This window comes from Netta rufina (assembly GCF_964035555.1).
Source record: "Netta rufina genome assembly, chromosome: 11".
NCBI classification, from domain to species: Eukaryota; Metazoa; Chordata; class Aves; order Anseriformes; family Anatidae; genus Netta; species Netta rufina.
Genome location: NC_140134.1, coordinates 18,340,050 through 18,358,501, shown reverse-complemented (window position 1 = coordinate 18,358,501; position 18,452 = coordinate 18,340,050). Strand labels below are relative to the sequence as shown.

The 18,452-nt window shown below is 42.4% G+C and overlaps 1 long non-coding RNA gene across 1 annotated transcript in view; it reads left to right on the top strand.

The window, feature by feature from the left end:
- The window catches only part of LOC311213592, a 49,129-nt gene extending 44,402 nt beyond the window's left edge, over positions 1 to 4,727 (top strand). The window contains exon 3 of the long non-coding RNA XR_014618766.1: positions 3,538 to 4,727. This is a non-coding gene — a long non-coding RNA (uncharacterized lncRNA). The remainder of the gene's footprint in view (positions 1 to 3,537) is intronic.
- Positions 4,728 to 18,452: the final 13,725 nt, after the last annotated feature.

Below are 18,452 nucleotides of genomic sequence, written 5' to 3'. Positions count from 1 at the left end.
ACCTCGTAAAAGCCCCTAAACAGCTCTGTTTTATATTTTAATTGAGGAACAGAACATTTTAAGTACTTTTATTGGGTGGCGCCTGCTGAATGACAGATGTCCATGGCGGAGTAATGCTGAGCACACTTTCATAAAACAGGGCAATTCCTTGCTTAAAACATTTACAATTAAAGGCTTGATTGAATAACAATGAGTTCTGTGCATGGAGCTCATTTCTGCACTTGTTTGTGCACCTGAATCAGGCTGTGATCATTCGGTAGGTTGGATATGAGGTGCCAGTTGCTTTGTTCAATGACCAAATAGTGCTCACGGGCACAGCTGGAAACGTGCCTTTGATTTTTCACCGGGATAGAGATAAGGTGCACTGTGCTGTGCTGTTAGACTTGCTAACACCCTCGTTTCAGCTGGAAGGCTGTTTTTTTTGTGGTGGTTGTTGTTATTTTGTTTTCTACTGCTTGTTAGTAACTTTCCCAATTTGTAAAGAGCCAGAGATTTAAAAATGAGCAGTAATCCTTAGCAGCTGAGAAGGTCTTAACTAGTTTCTGCTTCGTTTTTCTATCTGTCTCCTGTGACCCCTATTACTGTGATACTACCTCTCTTCGTGCATTGATCCTCACCGTATCTGAGGGAAGGCAGGCCAGCATTACTGTTACTTTATGCAGCCCTACATGGGGAGCAGAGGCATGGAGAGATCAGGGATTTGCCCAGAGATATTCTGCGAAAAGGGGTCCCAGTACTCTCAACAGAAAACCTGTCTTCGGATGGTATTTAGATTTTTGCCTTGCGAATGTAGAAAGAGGCTTAAAGAAAGCATGAAACAACCAACAGCAAACGGGGTGGCAGGGCACAAACCACAAACTTTCACAACTTGTTGGAAAACACCGTGTCTAAACTGACATCAGCACAAATTTGCGATGGCACAGAAAATCCTACCAGGAGGCACCTGAACATGGGAAGAGCAGCCCCACTTTTCTTCAAAGAGATGACTCCACAAAGTAGCTCTTTCCACAGCATGTGGAACGTGACATGGGAACAGCAGGAGGCAAAATGCGTCACAGGAAAATTGTGCCACATTCAGCCCAGGAGGACACCGTGCAAACTGATGCAAAATTAAATCCAATTGATAAGGTAACACATACACCATTTACTCAGTTTCTTAGATATTGAATACATTTATATTTAATTATTATAGTGCCTCAAAATTCTCTTGGTGTCCATCACAAGCTCTCTAGGGTCTTTCTTTGTTGAAGTAAAGAGCTAGACACATTTTCACCAGGCCCAGTCCTGTATTCCCTTTTCACCAAGGTGCTGACATCAGCTGGGCTCATTGTGGGGGACAGTCCCAGTGTACCAGAATCAGGCCCCACACTGGCTCAGCTGCCTTCCCTGTGGTGGCAGTAGCCTGCCTGCTGCCGACAGAACCAGTAACTTTCTACTTTTACATGATAAATCCATCTCTGGATTCTCGGATCGCTCCAACATGTATCTCCAGTGCCAGGAAACTCCTGGTTCCATTCCCAGCTGCTGGGGTGCAGACCCCACAGCCTTGTGCCGGCTACACTAAAGTACAGGCTGCCCCACTTACCTGCAGAAGCAAACAGACATTTCCAGCTACCTCTAAACCCAGCACAGGGTGGAAAAAATCATGTTTTGGTGCTGTAATTCTTGGAAGAAAACAGGTGGCTTGATCCTGCACCCACAGTCACGACTGAGCTGAGTGCAAGCAGAGGAGTCAGGCTGGAAACGTGCTGGGGGTGCTGAGGACCCGGCTCACAGGCCTGCCTTGGAAAAGGGTCAAGACAATCTCACACAGGGCACAACTCTGTTAGTTTTGTTCTTGTCTTTTATGTATATATATTTTAGAAAAAGGACAGCATAGGCTCTTTTCTGAAATGCTGTTCTGCTATGTATGAGAAATGAGAACATGGCAGTGTAAAGGGAAAGAGTGCAATGCATCTGCTACAAGCCTAAATAAATACCAAGCTCTGAAGAAGCCTCACCCAATTTTGTTTTTTACATGTGTAAGGTGACTTCTACCAACAGACTTTTATTTCACAAACCTCTCCCTTTCACTGTCAACCACTCACAGCTGCTACAGACAGAACAATAATGAATAATAATAAAAAATATTCATTATTCGTAATAAAAATATATTTTTAGTAGAAAAGAGATAATCATTGAGCAGGATGTATACTGCTCGTAAAAGTTACCAGGTCTTTTTAAGAGTAAGTCTAGTCCCCACCTGCCCTTTACTCTGCAGGATGTGTTCTTTCAGCCCTGGCAGTGGCTGAGAGGTGTCCTCTGCCATCCTAACACCACAGCCTCGGCTGGGCCATCGGCATTCCTGGCGGTGCCCCACTGAGCGCGATGTGGGTTTTTGGGAAGGTGCAGCCAGGGCTCGAGTCAAAGCACAGCAAAGTCGAAGTGAATCTTTCCAGGGAAGCTGGGATGTGAAATGCTCCTGGGTTTCTTTGACAACGACAAAATGAGTCCTTTTGCCGTATTCCCCAGGCGCTCTCCTAGACGTCTACCAGTTACACCCTTCCTTCCCGCCTGCAATTAGCACTTACAGTGTTGCAAAGGGAGATGAGATTCGCTCTCCGCCATCCTCCTTCAGAAATCTCTCACACCTTCCCCACTGGGTGGGAACACGCGCTGTGGGTTAGGAAATATCCTAGTAGTGGAATTACATTTGCAGCCGTCCTACCCCCCACCTCCTCTTTTCTTCTGTTAGACTCTGGTCCTCGTCGTGGTATAGGAGCACGTGAAGACAAAAGCCCAGAAAGAGCATTTGGTTCAGCAAAGCCCCAAATCTCACTGACTTTGTTCACCCCATGGAATTACATATGCACAACTTGGGCCCCGTGTGTTTCGTGCAAGGGTAACTGGAGCTGGGTAAATGCCTGCAATTTTGGTGGAAGAGTGGGGCGAGGAGAGAGGTGGGAGTATACGATTGCTGACCTTAATTACAGGAGATAAAAATGTTGAAACGTGATTCCTACAAAAACCAAGGAAGGCCTTTATCGTCAAGTGTTTCCACATGGATGCCCCTGAGAAGAGGTCAAGTGTTTTCTATATACTTTAAGTAAACAGCAGATTGTGAGTTCACAGTCTGGACTGGATTTGAGCAGCCTCTGTATTCTGCAGCATCATAATTGAGTCTTATGTACTTAAGATTTGATATCCACCAACATTATTACTTGAGATTTGCCAAGAAATACATTGGCGATTAAGAGTTACACAGTTTGCTAGTAAAGCTATGCCTAACGTCATATATGACTAACCTCAGGCTAGAACTGTCTTGGGCTCCCACTGTAACAGAAGAGCAAGGATGGTTTCCCTTAAGAGTCACTGCTGTTGGTGGCTTTCTTCATTGTCATGTAAAAAATGCACACAACCTGCACAATTAAATTTGCTAAATGGTTATCTGTCAGGAACAGAGTGCTCTGAATAAGGTACCGTATGTACATGCTGCTGCGAAGCACATCAAGCCAAGTTAAAATGTTAGGCATAACATTCTCCTGTTCACCTTTGCAGCTATCCAGGCTGAAAGTTAAGAAGACTGAAAGTGGTGGATTTGTATCAAAACCAGCTCAACTTCCCTACCTGGAAGCGGGACAACAGTGAAATCAGAAATTACAGGCTTACTGCTTTCGTATCTGCAGATGTAGCTCTACAGTCAGTGCGAGCTGTTCCAGTATTAGCAGGTAGCAGCGTTCACCACAGGTGCTCCACATCTCCTCCATGCCCTAACCAAAGACCTGTTCACAGACAGGGAAATGGAGCCAGCGAGCGATGATCCAAGTGCCACAAACCGGTGGCAGGCCATCCAGAGCCCCCGATTAGACCCAGCAGACCTAGTAACTTCTGCAGCTATTACAAGCAGGAAGAAAGGGCAGGAGTGCTCGTAGGGGCCTAATTGGAAACAGGCGAGTCACTGGGAACCTTTCTGTCCCTTCAGCAGGGCTGTACACGATGACTGCAAATAGTCGGGGCCCAACTTCTGTAGGGTGTATTGCTGCGAGGAAGGACTGAGGCATGAAGCTTGGGAATCAAAAATCCTTCTTCCCCTGTCTGCATCTGCCTGACAAAAGGAAAAAGAAAGGGCAGCTGATTTGTGAATGCTGTCTTGCTAGAACTGTGGATTTGAAATCTCTGTCCTTGATTAAAGAGGAGAATGCAATTGCACATGTCATTAATTATTACTGATAAACCAAAGTAGTGGAGTCAAATAAAAATATCCTGCCCTATGATCAGATTCTGGCAAAGAGAAAGACCCAGGAGCCTCCAGCCTATTAGCATTTCCCTTTTTTTTTTTTTGTGAAATATGTGTCTGAATCGCTAGGTCTCCAAACCTTGCATGTACTTAGAGTGCGTGATGCCTATAGGTGCAGATCAAAAGAGATGAACTTTAGCTACACAGACAGCAAAAAGCAGCTTACAGTTCCTGTAACATGTGACCAGTCCCAATTATGGCTTCTTCCACATGACATCAGTATGCGATGGAGGATCTCACTTTTTTTTTCTTGCCAGAGGCAAATGAATACATTATCCAGCAGTGAGGCGTGGGGCAAGCGGATGCGTAACTCTGGGGTGATTTGGATTCCGCGCTCGCGCGGGGGTGTGAGCCAACCTCAGAAGTCATTTTCACTGATGCTGACACATAAGGCATCCCTCAGAGACCTGTCTATCAAACTGCAACATGCTATGCAGAAAAATTAGATTACTCATGCTACAATAAAGAAGGGAAGATGACAATGATGAAAAAAAAAAAAGACTTCAAAATATAACAGCTATTTATGAAATGAATAAAAATCCTAACAATGGGAAAGTATCCTAGAGACTTTTTATTTATTTATTTTAGCTCTTGCAAACCATTTCAAGGAGAGCTAGTTGGAAAGACCCTATTAATTCAGACACCGCCTCTGGAAAAAACACCACTTCATCATGATTGTCACATTACCGTACTTGTGAAATATCATCTTAAATACTCATTATGATTTTGCTGCTGGTCTTGCTGCAGTCAGCACCAGGGCCTCCTTTGGCTTTGGTAAGTGCAGGATCAGGCCCTCTCCCTCTCTCTCTCTCTCTCCCTCTGAATTGCAAATGGATTGTTCACGTGTCAGCTCAGTAACTAGGCAAAGTTCACCGTGCTCAGTTCAAAGCATGCAAGATGAAGCTCAGGGCATTTCACTCACAGTATTTGCAGAGTTCCTCGGGTCTACAAAAGTGTTAAAGTGGTTTAATACAAAATCCATAAGACAAACATTATGCAGCTATGTGTGAACCCCTGTCCAATAAAATCTATTTCTTTGGGAAAAAAATACAAAGTAGTAAAACATACTTAGTAAAGAAAAGAAAAGGCTACGTGAAGCTTAGTAAAATCCCATAAAACAGAATGCCGAACAGCTTCAGGAAGGGAGATTTAAAATAAATCTGCAGAAGAACATGCACACACACACACAGAGCCCGTAGCTGGAAATGGATCTGGACAAGTGCCGAGGTTAGAACATCTCCCGCAGCACTGTGGGACTGGTTTTACAATATCAGATAATGAAAGGTTTGGCTGAATGCTGGTTTTTCTTCTCTAGTAATAACAAACCTATGCCGAGGCTTCTGTGGTATTCCTTGAGTTACTCCCCAGGAATGCTATTTGGGAAAGCTAACAGATTTTAAACTCCACCTGCCCTGACTCATCTATTAGCCGCACTACTCTCAGCTGCATGTTCTGCTTCACTTATTGTTTCTGAAGGAGCCAGTTGTTGTATGTTGGTTTGATTTGTGAAGCAGTTCCAGCCCATTTCCCAGGGGGTTTACTTTCCTGTCTTGATTGTCTCCTCCAAATATTTCTTCCCAAAGATAAGTTTTGGTTCTTATCCAAACCAGAAGAGGAGTACCATAAGCTCTTCTCTGGTCCTCCATCTTGTGCAGCCTCATTCCCCAGCGTGTGACACCGCTCTGCCAAGTGGTGTTGATCAACCAGACTGCAGGCTTTATGCCTGCCTAGGAGATTTGGAGGTTTCACTTCTTTTTTGGGCTATGGCTGCTTAATAGAGACGTGCGATTTCAACATGCCCACACATAGTGTGAGTACGCAGAAATATAGGTCTCTTTAAAATTGTCAGGAGCAAATATGATCAGATCTGGTTCTTGATCTCATTACTGTCTGAAAGATTTGGCTGGCATTTTTAAATGCCATGATTTATGTTCTTCACCTTAACACGGCCCTTGGTAGTGTAAACCCAGTAACTCTATTATTCTCCAGGGCAACTTCTAAGAATCTGATTGGAGAACTTTCACAACACTGTGTCTGTAAGAAAATATTAACATGGATTAAGACAAGTTGATAGATATTAAACCAGGCTATAGAATGAGAACCAGTGAGAATAAATCAAATAACTTTGCCTAACTACAGAAAGTATTTGTAAAGCCCTGTAAGGTTTCCATTTCCTAAAGCCACCTGCCATCTCAAGTGCCCCTAATCAGTCACAGATGTTGGATACCAACCTGCTAACCCTATGGCTTTGAGAGAAAATATTGCACTTTGTAAACTCATTCTTGGGTATTTCCTTAATTTTTCTTAAACTAAACTTTCATCCCTTATTTTCCACTTAAATGTAATGAGTTATATCAACTCTGACATTTTGCCCTGCTTACTCTTACAGTTCAGTTTAGCTACCTCTCGAAGACCTTAGCTTCTTTTTTCTTTTTTTTTAATCACTAGGGTACATTTTTACTCTACATCTCACGATCGCCTTCCTGGCACTGAGGAATCCAACAAAATGCAGAGTTTAGACTTTTTCTGTAATCAGTTCCCAACAGAAAAGTGCCTGTTCTTCTGTTCTTAACTGATTTTTATCTCCATGATGAAGATCTACCAAGTAAGAAGCTTTTCTGAAGTACTTTGGAAACAACAATATATATATATATATAGAGAGAGAGAGAGAGAGAGAGAAAATCCATTCCTTAAGAAACCAGAGACATTTTAGGAGCCTCATCCAGCTCCCACTGGAATCAAAGCAAGAATTTCACAGATGAGGGAAGGTACCAAAACGGGCCATGCTGCCAAAGACCGTTAGCTGCTGTTAGGATATACTGGTACTGAAGCACGATGGTGGCTTTGGCTTTGCCCTGGAAGGAGGCTTTATTCCACTTCAGCTTGTGAAGACAGAATGGGAGTGAGAGTTGTAATGGAGGTAGGAAGCAGACTGGATTTTATTAGTCTTCCATCATCTTTAAGAGATCTCTAACCAGATCAGGTTTCAACCTCTCCCTCCACTCTTGTGTCAACCTTTGGTTCTGTTTTTGCTGGAGGATAAGTTTCATTATATTAATAAGCAGCACAAGTGGTTCCAATTGTGGAAGAACCACTTGGAGCTGTCAGAAATGATCAGAGGAGAAGTTTCAACCTTTCCATGATCACAGCCTCTTCTTCTGGTGCCACAACTCAGCACCTCCCCGGTGCACTTCACATTGCTCAGCAACCATGACAATAATAAAAGATACATTTACATTTCAGTGAGTGTAGATTATTTTAAGGAACTTTATTCTCTAATCATGGTAGTACAGCGATGCTCATAAACCCGATGCTAATGGGAATAATTCGGCTAACACCAAACTACTGGCTGGAAGACTAGATCTAGGCATGTACTTGGATGAAACTATTCATCTGCAGCCTTCTACTGCAGTCACATTTCAAACACAAACATCTGTAACCATGCCACTGAGTCTGTGTTTTTTATTACTAATACATAGGTGATGAGAAAAACTCACAAAAAATACCCCAAACACTGAAACTGAACTGTATCATAGAGTGATGCCTTACTGCTTACCAGCCATAATGCTCAGCATTTGTCTAGCTCATATCTCAAGGAATGCATTTTAGTTAGAAATTAAAGAATCCCTATTCAGGTGAAAATACCACCAGATTAACTTTGCAGATAGGAAAGTGAAGCTGCAAGGCTGGGGACTGGGATCGTGGATCCACCAGGAAACGACAGAGCCCTGCTTCTCCTCAACAGGTTCGTCCACTGCCCGGGGAGGAACTGAGTGAAGTTTAGTTTCCCAATTAGACTCAACTGGGACTAGTCACTGAAATGTCATCCATGAGATGGAACAAAAAAAGAGGGGAGAAATGTAAAAGGGAATCTTTGTAGCCAGGACTACCTGACTCTCCCACAGTAGGAGACACAGGAATACCGTTTCATGTCATGGAGATGTAGTTAAAATGCAGACTGCATATCCTTGTTCTCAGAATTTGAGAGGTGTGGTTTATGCATGTGGACAAGCCATCGTTCCTCCCTTTGATCTATCACTTGATGTACAGAAAGGCTTTTATGTGCTAGTCCCATATAATGGATAATTTAGTCTGAAACCATTATGAAAAGTATTACACTTTGGGTACATATGCTTCAATTATTCTTGAAAGTACATGGAAATATTTTATGACATTCACATATATTTCAAGGTAAGAAAAAAAAACACAAAAACAAAAAAACAGAATTTTTCTTTACCATTCAAACAAATTTGTTCTCCCAAGGCAAGTTTATATGTATTTTAAAATAATTCTGCCATTTTATGAAAAATATTTTAAGGCAGAATGTAAGTAGTATTTTTAAATGTTAAATAGGAAAAATGTTAAAGTCATCATTCATTAAAACTACTAGTGGTATGTATTGCTCTTCAGCTGTGCATTTTTATTCTGTTTATGAATAAAACTACTTAACAAGTAATAAATACAGATTTAAATTCTCCTTGTTGAAGTGCACTTATAGCTGAACTTTCAAATTAATCCTACCACCATTTTACAAACAGAGATGGCCAGAGGGAGACCTGACAGAATTTTCCATAAAACCACGAGCTGCTGCTATGACCTGAGCCATGCCGCCAGTGTGCAGGGCTGCAAGTATCCCACAGGAACAGGAGGGCATTTGGGAATTTTTTTTTTTTTTTTTTTCCAGGAGGATGGTCTCCTTGTTTCTTTTCTTCACCAAAGATGCTCCAGATACCAGATCTAGGAGATGGCAACAGCTGGACACCAGTCAGAGGCTAATGCTGACAGCAGTGTCAGGGCTGTGCTCATGCAGGTCACCGGGCCTTGTGTCTCGGTTTCCCTATCGCTCAGTTAAGCATCTTCATATCAGACATTGTTTTTTCAACAAGGGAAACTATCTTAGTGTTGAATTTTATATCTATTTTCTTCTACTGAGTAAAAGGATAATAGCTGTGGCCTTCGCATAGTTAAAAGATGGGATCAACCCCATTTCATGGCAGTGTTGGTGGGAGATACCGCCCTGTAACACCTATGACCTGATACGTGAGGCTGTTGGCATTGCTAATTCAAATAGCTCAACTAGAGGGGAAAAAGGTGTTCAGCTTGGAGGTATTCCGAGCTTTACAGACAGCAGGGGACACTCTGAAGAGATGTCCTGCTAGCCACTCCATCCCTGCTCTCACGACCATGTAGTCCACGCTGGCCCACTCGCCTTGCACATCACCCTTCTGCAGGAGGTGGGACTGTGTGGTCACTGTGACCAGTGACTTCCTGAGCTCTGTGGGTAGAAACTGCATCCGCAGCTCCTGGTTTCCAAACCTTAAGCCCTGGTGGGGACCAGACAAGCTGAATGGGTCCATCCGCACTAGCCACCCTGACCCACCTTACAGCCAAAAACCAGACGAGGAGCAGCAGCTGGTCACACAGTGCAGCTCAGTGCAAGCTACTAGCCCCCAGCGTTTCCCGAGGCCTGACTTTACTCGTGCACTGCCTGCACAAGCCCTTTCCCACACGACATCTGAACTGAGCCTCAGCAGCAGTGCCCGGGCTCTGATCGCTGACCCAGCCTTTGCTGCAACCCCTCTGCCGAACTAACCCGAGATGAAAGGCGTCAAATGACAGGATACAGAGCGCTGAGAGCTGGCAGCAGAGGTTTCTTCTGCAGACATCTTGCTGGTTGTTTTAAGGTCTTCTGCCTCTAAGTGGCACCATGCTGAGTGATTGAACACTTGCTAGAATCTGTTCTACCTTTTATTGTAATGATTTCTTACAGAGCTCCCAGTTTCCAAACTCTGAACTTTCAGGAGTACTGCCTGGATGTCAGAGCCCTTTCGTCAGAAACACCAGAGCCTTCTGGAGTGATGGTCCCACTACTACAAAATCCCTTTGGAAAGCCACAACTCTTAAACCATCACTGGGAAAGACTGAAGCTTAGTTTTCAGCGAAGGCTGTCACATCCCCAGGATCTGTAATGAGAAGTATTCAAAATACAGCCAGGCAAAGCTTTCTGTGCCATAAATTGCTAGAGGGTTACACTGAATCATAGCCATGCAGGATCTGGTTTATGGATTTGTATTTGCTGAAAATAATTAGGCTCAAATGGTGTTATATGCGACTTCTGCTCAGAGAGCAAGAGGGAGTTTGGGATGGGGACAGAGGGTGTCCCTGAATGGTCGGGTCCAACAGATGTACACAGACAGATGGACAGACAGACACACATTCTGAAAGTCCTGAAACTGCTCAAGCAAACTGTGCTCCAACTAGCCGTCAGGTACAAGAACTGTTGTACTTCTGAAAACAGAAGGAACTGATCTCCCCTTGGTGCCTTAATGGGCTCCTAATGCTGTAACATTCAGATACTCAACCATCTACTATGAATCTGACTTCAGACCCTCACACATTTCACAGAGTTCAGGCCTGTTTGCTCTAGTTGAGCATACAGTAAGGCGTTCCTGTCCCTCCATAATAAAGCAAAACCCACAGCCCGGACTCCAGCTCAGAACAACAAACCAGCCACGTAGCTCAGGAAAATTATTGATACTCCGAGAGGGCTACAGCAATGTACACCAAGAGGAAAGTTTTCCTGTACTTGAGGGAAGGCTGTCAGAACTGTAATATAGTAGAGTGAGCTGTGAAGAGTGGGAGATTTATGTGCCAATTCTGTGTATGATTTATTTAGATGAATCGCTTTTTATCAATATGTAAAAATCCAATAAATATAGCTCCCTATACAAAGGGTTGCTCCAGTCCCAATGTTTCAGTGGACAGTTTTGGCAGAAAGTCAGGATGTGCATTAAAAACACACTTTTTGAGAAGTCTAATAAATAAAAGCTCTGAAATATGGTTTCCTACTGAGAAAGGCATTTTAAATCATTTTGATAAAGAACCTAAATTAGGCCTTAAAAGGAGGGGGAAGCTAGGTCCCTGTAACTAATTATTTATAGGTATTTTGAATATAAAAGTCCAGGAAAGCTGGCCTCCATCCCCCATTCTCTGCCACAATAAAGGGGAAAGAAAAAGCCATTCCCTTTCCCTCACCACTACCAAATTTAAAGTCCAAAGTGTTAGAAAGGGGAGGAGGAAAACAGAATTCAAATTGGGAAACAGGCACCTGAAGAAAACAAGCAGCTTTAGAAGGCCTGAAAAAAATCTGCACGCTTTCTACCAAAACAAATGATATCGGTAGGGGACAGGCCTTCAGTTCTCCTCTGCATTACTCAGGAGAAGTGGGCCCTTACTCCAGCCCCCTGAAGAGGGAATACACTGATACTTGTTAAGCACCAGAGGGAATGGCTTTAGAAGCAAATAAACATCTGAATAGCCCTAGTCCTTCTGAAAGTTAAAGCAATTTCAAGCCTGCGCAGAAGCTGAAACTGCTGGGGACTTGGGCTTCTAAGTCACGTAGGTGCTTCTGAATATGTTGGCCTGAGAGCGCAGCTGACCTTCTGCATGTGCACAGCCACTCACGGGCCCTGCCCTGGAGGATTTACAGATTGGAGACCTGAAATGCCTTGTGGCAGAACCAGCGGGGCTGAAGATGTGGTGATGTGTTGGTGCAGGGGATCTGTGGCTCTGCAGCAGTAACTGGCAGCACTCCGAACTGGATCTCAAGCTAGGGCCTGTGTGGAAAGGCTGAGGAAAGAGAGACCAATGTGAAAGCACAGTGTGTGAGAGATTTCTGCCACGGTAGTTGTGCCTGTCAGGCTTCCTACTGAGGTTACTGAGTTACTAATCTAAAAGACATCTAGAATTTCCCTCGCTGCTCTCAGCAGATGGCTTCACCTTGTACTCCTTTCTGTCACCACGCATGGTCATCTCTCAAGTCTCTGCACAAGGGCCATTCATTGTCCTCTGCTCCACCAGGAGTGCTTCCTTCTGAGTTGAGGTTCATCCCTCTCCTTAAACCTGACCTTCAGACTGTCTTTTTCATTGCAGGGCTTAGTAAGGGTTTACTACAGTACGGGCCACCGCTGCCCTTGCTGAAGCAGGAGGTTGCTAACAGGTGGCACTTAGCGCTACACCAGGAAAATACAGGCCTGAACCTGCAGACAAACCCTCTAAGGTCAGAAATAACAAAACAGCTCAGCCACGCAGCACTAGCATCCAGCTTGCAGCTCCAAACCTGACACAGAAATATGTGGCCAGGTTTTCAGAAGAACTCAGCAGCTTGAGGGCTTTGTTGAACGTCTGTCTGCAAGCACATTGGTAGGAACTGCAGGGTTCAGTTCAGAAAATCTGGTCTGGGTGAGGAGTACTCACGGAGACTGGCCAAGAGCTCCTCTGCAAATATCCTAAATGACCCAATGAGAAATAGCAACAGACAAGGTGACCTCACAAAAGCAGGAAGCGCTACCTGCAATTAAAAACAATAAGATTTTGTCTTGAATTCACACTAGCCTTCAATTTTCATCAATCCCCCCAAAATAAAAGTTCCTAGACGGTCTGAAAGTTCAAAAAAGTGGAAATTTGAATGTAAATTGAAACTTAGGCATTAAAAAATTACAAAAACATTCATTTGTGTCATGAAAACTTAAACTCGGGCATCTGACATTTTAAACTCAATAACCCAAACCATCAGCCATAATGATTTCTCCATCCAATTCAGCATTAATATTCAGACAAACGTCAGGCGCTGTCGCTTCCCATATCAAAGCAATCCACATTCGTTTGCATCCAGAACACCTAAGGATGTTGTGCTTCTGATGAACTAGCTGTAATTTTTAAGCTGAAATGAAAGAAAGGAGAGAGATAGAAGAAGATGCCTGAGTGTCTTTTGAAAAACATCAAAATGCATTTTCTTTTAAATCCCTGAAAAAAGGATCTGATTATTTAGGGATCCTTTCCTCTTCACTTCATTATCATTATGTCGTCAGTGCTGGGTTATCTAATTACTCAGCCAGAGCTGGAAACTTCATTTTCATGTAATAAGGTGTAAGAGGACTACCCTGTCTAGCTTAGTAGTTAGTCCTTAAAGAACAGCTGCAAAGAGTGGAGTCGGGAAGGCTGCAGCACAAGAGGAAATCCTCAGTAGAATTCAAGTGCTTTACGTCTGTCATAAACATGCTTCCAGATCAAATTAAAGGAATTTCTTTTAACTGTATTCACAGTCTCCAAATACTCTACACAACAAGCTGCCTGAGATCTTAGTCATTCTAAGAAATGAATCATATTCCCCTTGTCATCTGGCTGTTCTCCGCTGACTGCTAATTCATTGTATATTGATTTTAAGACTCTGTTAACACATTATATTTTTGTGTTAAGCCAGGAAGGCTTTTCTTGCTGAAAAATCATGTCCTATCTTCATTTCTCACAATATCCATTTTTTATCCTTACCATTTATTTCAAATGATTGATCAACACAATTTAATCAGCTTTAAATGGTTCAATGACTTGTTCCACACTATTGTACCACCTACATTTTTTCTACCAGTATTTAATACCACAACATGAAGTCTGCATATTAGACTTGTGTGGTTGCCTATTAATGCAAAAATTCAGAAGACCAAATAATTGCTGGGCTAACACCCTGGGGTCTTGCAGAATTGTATCATCGCAGAGATTTTGGAAATCAACCGCTCAGAGAAATAACTTGTTATCTAAAAGGAGGAATTTAAAACAAAGATCACTGAAATGATAGGAGTATTTTTCATCACTGATTTAAAACAGGTCAAGACTTTAAAGCATGCCTGTAAAAAATGTGCTATTACAGCTGCTGATTAAAATTTATAATGAATTAGATAATAAATATTTTGTTTGCCTCTTCTAAAACGTCATTAATGGTGAGGTCTCTCACTGGACTATTACAAAACTGCTGTTGGCAAAAATCTAAGTACAAAACACAAAGGCTTCATGTTTCAGATGCTTATAAAACTTAATTCCCCTGAATAACACTACTAATTTGGGTCGATTTGTATGTTTAAAGATTGTACATAAATATTTTTAGCATGTAGTTAGACCACAACTTTGCTTTTATTAAAATGTTTCTAGCAGGTATAAGATTTTTGTCACTTCAAAATAAAATAGTTTTGGTCAAACAGAAGTTATTTAAACATTCAGTAGATTTGCAACTCTTTGTGAATGTTTCAATGCATACCAAATTTTTGAAAAACTGGGATCAAAAGTATTTAGTTTCATAAAAATGGGTATAGAAACTTATTTTTCCACTCTATCAGATTATTCTGGAAACAGTATTTCATTGCTTTTTCTGACTTGCAGACATTCAATATATCAGGTGTTGGTTGCAAATATCCTGCACACAACTTACCATTTTTGTGTCTGAGATACCCTTTTCTCGGAGGAAATACGTTCAAAAAAATACTTTTTAAGCATAGATGAACGTCATAAATACAAAGTTTTAAAGTAGCAAAAAATTTTGATAGCGGGAGCTGAAACTACTAAGTGAATTACTGAAACAAGCACCAAACTAAGACTAAAAGAACCACAGAAAGGATAAAATAAGTAGCACACAAATAAACAAGTAATTTAAATTTAAATATATAACAATTATAAACAGTGTGTGTATATATATATATAATATATATATTATGTATTTAACCTATTCTGGCGTGGAAGAAATGACATAAAATGTAAAAGTAGAACTTGTTATGTGTGGTACGAGACATTTAAAAAGCAGATTTGAGTCGAGGTATGATTAAATGTCAAATATGTCTGGGACCTGAATGGAGCTGTACCAGACCCCTCACAGAACTGTAGGTTTTGGGAAATTCTTTTTCATACCACAGGAGCCTACACGCTGGATGATATGTATATGAAGCATATAAAAGAAAAAATAACAGCCACACATCATTCATAATTTAGCATTAATATGTAAAACCAAGAAATATCCCACATGAAAATGGAGGAAGCTGAGAAAATAACTGTAGTTACACAGCTTACCCAATTTGGTTTTACCTGGTAATGGAAATGGTAACATAAACCTACAATTAGGAGTAGTTTACTTAATAGTTTTGGCTGAGAAATACGCTGAGGGGTAAGTCACCCTTACCATGTAGCTGTAGTTTATTAAACTTTCTGTTTCTGAGACATGTGCACAGAGTGGGGGATTAAATTAGAGGATCGCTTTGCTGCTAAGACTTACACTTCAGTCGCTGTAAGGTTCTGTCCATTCAACACACCTTACAAATAACAGACCGAACTCTGCTTTCAATTACTGGGGTGCAACTTTGACTGAAGTCAACAGATGTTGCACCTCAGTAACTGTTAGCAGGACTGGATACTGAATAAAAGGCTGGGAGAAAAATTCTCTGATGCCAACGTTTTTGATGGAAAACTGATTTTTCAAATAAAGGAAAGTTTTGTGAAAAGCATGTTTCACTGAAAAAAAAACTATTTTTATCAATCACTTTTCTGTTCAAATCTTGAAACATTTCATTTTCATTGCTTTTTTTAACGACAAGTCAGAATTAGTTTGAGAAAATGTGTAATCATTTAACATGTTGCTGGAACAAAACTACGGAGTGAAAAGATGACAACTTAGAGTAAAAAGAGAGATGGAGATAAGGAAGGGAAATGAGAAGAGGGTAAACTGGCATCCTTCAGAAATCTCATTACAAATTCTCAGTTCAAAATTTTAATCCCTATCAATGAAGCCTGATCTGGGCATTCGCTGGTGGTGGGTTTGTTACGTGGTCTCCAACCAAACAGCGGCTGGCAGCAACACACTGCAGTCATATCTCAGATCTTGTTCACTGGACAAAGCACAAGAATGGGGATCCAAACACAGGGGGAAATTAAGCCTCCATAAATACAGCAATTTCCCGGGGTGTAAATCCAAGCAGGGGTTTCAGGAAGCAGAACGTGTGAAATCAGACAGGTGTCTGTCCCTGAGCAAAGCGGTCTGGAAGTGTTTAGTGCACGCCGCAAGTGTTCGCAGTCCACTTCAGAGAGCTGCTCGGGGAGAAGCAGGTACCACGAGAGGAAAAAAAGGAAAAAGAGAAAAGGCAACTGCTGCGCTCACCACCCTACAGAACCTCCTTGAAGGTCAGCTTGGTGCTCTGGGCCATAAAGGAGAAATGTGAGTCCCACTATAAACTTCACTTTCATAGGAAGTCCTGAGAGTCCCATGAAGTCAATAGGACTATTTTGAGGACCAAGAATCGCTTCCATCAAATAAAAATTTCAAGGTTAGGCCATAAAGCATGCAAAATATATTGTATCATGAAACGTGAGTCAACACCGCAATGATACAGACATTACTCATGTGTATGCTAGACATCTCTGCTACACGAACAAACCTGATCTATTCTTGGGGAAGATTATTGAAAACAGAACTCCTGTGGCGGACAGTCGGGGCTGGGCTCCGACAGCTCAGATTCCTTTCCACCTAAGAGATCTGCGAAGTTATCCGGGGGAGCTGCTGTTCCTCTGGGGCCAGGCCCCCCCGGGGAGTCCCGCTTGAGCAGCGTGTAATGGTGGGATGCACTTCAGATGCTGCGTGAGGAGGCCAAGGGCTCAAGACCTTTCGTGTAGATATGAGGAAGACGTGACAGAGCCCTAGGGCTCTTGGCGTGCTGGCAAACCGCACCTTTAGGGACCTTCTAGCTAAGGCTGGGTGGTGAATTGAGAGCGTTACCTGGACATCTCCTTTTTGGTAGCTGCATTTGGAGATTTCTAGGAGAAAGGCACATTTTTGTTAACTCCTGTCCCTTTCGTATCCAAAAGCCTGGGAGAACAGAGTGCTGAGTTTTGAGGCATTGTGAAGTATGTGCAAAATCCGAGTTGCCACTGCACAAACCTCGCCTGCTATTTTAAGGCTGGCTACTGAAGCGAGTGTGGGTTAGACAGGCTGTGAACGAGGGGGAGGAAGGGAAGGAAGAAGGCTGAATAGCAGTAGGAAACATGGCTAAAAAGGACTAACTATTTGCACAACTGATGGTTCTGAGCTGTTAGATTATGCTGACAGTATATTAATCATATGTTACAGCCATATGCACACACACTGATAAATTTATATTTGTCTGCCTGTAAATGAACGTTAGATGTAAATTATGGAAAATATTGACAATTTTACATCAGGTTAATAGGATAAATATTTTAAATATTTTAAATATAAAAATATTTTTGCATTACACCATCAGATGAAATTACAAAAATATGTATGTGGGAGATGAGCTTATGGCCTACACCAGCTCTGAGGATTAGGCTTGAAATTCCAGATTGTCCACAGACTCCAGGAATTTAGCGAAAGCTTCCAAAAGCATCCCAATGAGTTCAGAGGATAGTTCCTATGACCTGCATTTTGAAAGTCACATAGGTTGCTGTGCAATCTACTTGCTCTTGGAAAGCTTTCCCCTGGCCACTCTTGCTTTGTGTGTCTAAATCTGCTGCCCAGGTCTCTTTATATTTATGCTGAGTTTAAGATCCTCATTTTTGCCTTGCTGTAGATGCTGGCTCCCACCAGTGGGAGCGTATCTCCCACGAACCCACCCAGTCTGTGGCCATGTGTGAAAACCCTAAGTGCTTTTCCACATTTCAAATAATTATCAATAGATGATGCCATCTGGGTAACTTCTTGGCCTCTGCTTCCATTTCAGTTTACAACTCTCAGTGAACTTCAGGAGGGAAGTAATACAAAGGATTAGATTCCATCTATGCCACTTCTTCGTCCTCTGTACTTTTAACAGTGATCCGAGCTCCCCGTGTTTATGGGAGCAGCACGGGAGCATCTCAGGGCACTGTTTTGCCTGCTCTGTGATACGGAAAGGATGGAAGCGCAGCTACCTCCCTAGACTCTGCTCCCAGACCGACTTGAGGCTGCAGCACCTCTCCTAAACCCCAGAATTTTTGAGCATGTGTATGTTGTGATTGCCTTGCTCTGAGACTATCTTCTAGATTCTTACAATATTCTTGTTTCTTTTTTCCATTAGTTTCCTTTCATTTATTTATTTATTTTTTTACATTTGCCATATGCTGCCCTGACGACACTACCTCCAGGAGGGAGTGTTTGGGCAATTTCCCTGACAGTGCTGAAAAGTCCCTTTGCATCCACCTCTCCCGTTCTGCTGCTCCAACTCCTGCACTGCTCACTATGGATGAATTCCTGCAGTGTTTCGTGTAACCACCTCTCATATCCCTCGTCGGAGGCTTGTGTGCTCAGCTTACATCCAGTCTCATCAGGATGTCTTTTTGATTTAAGCTCTTGTCTTCTCCCTGCTAGGCC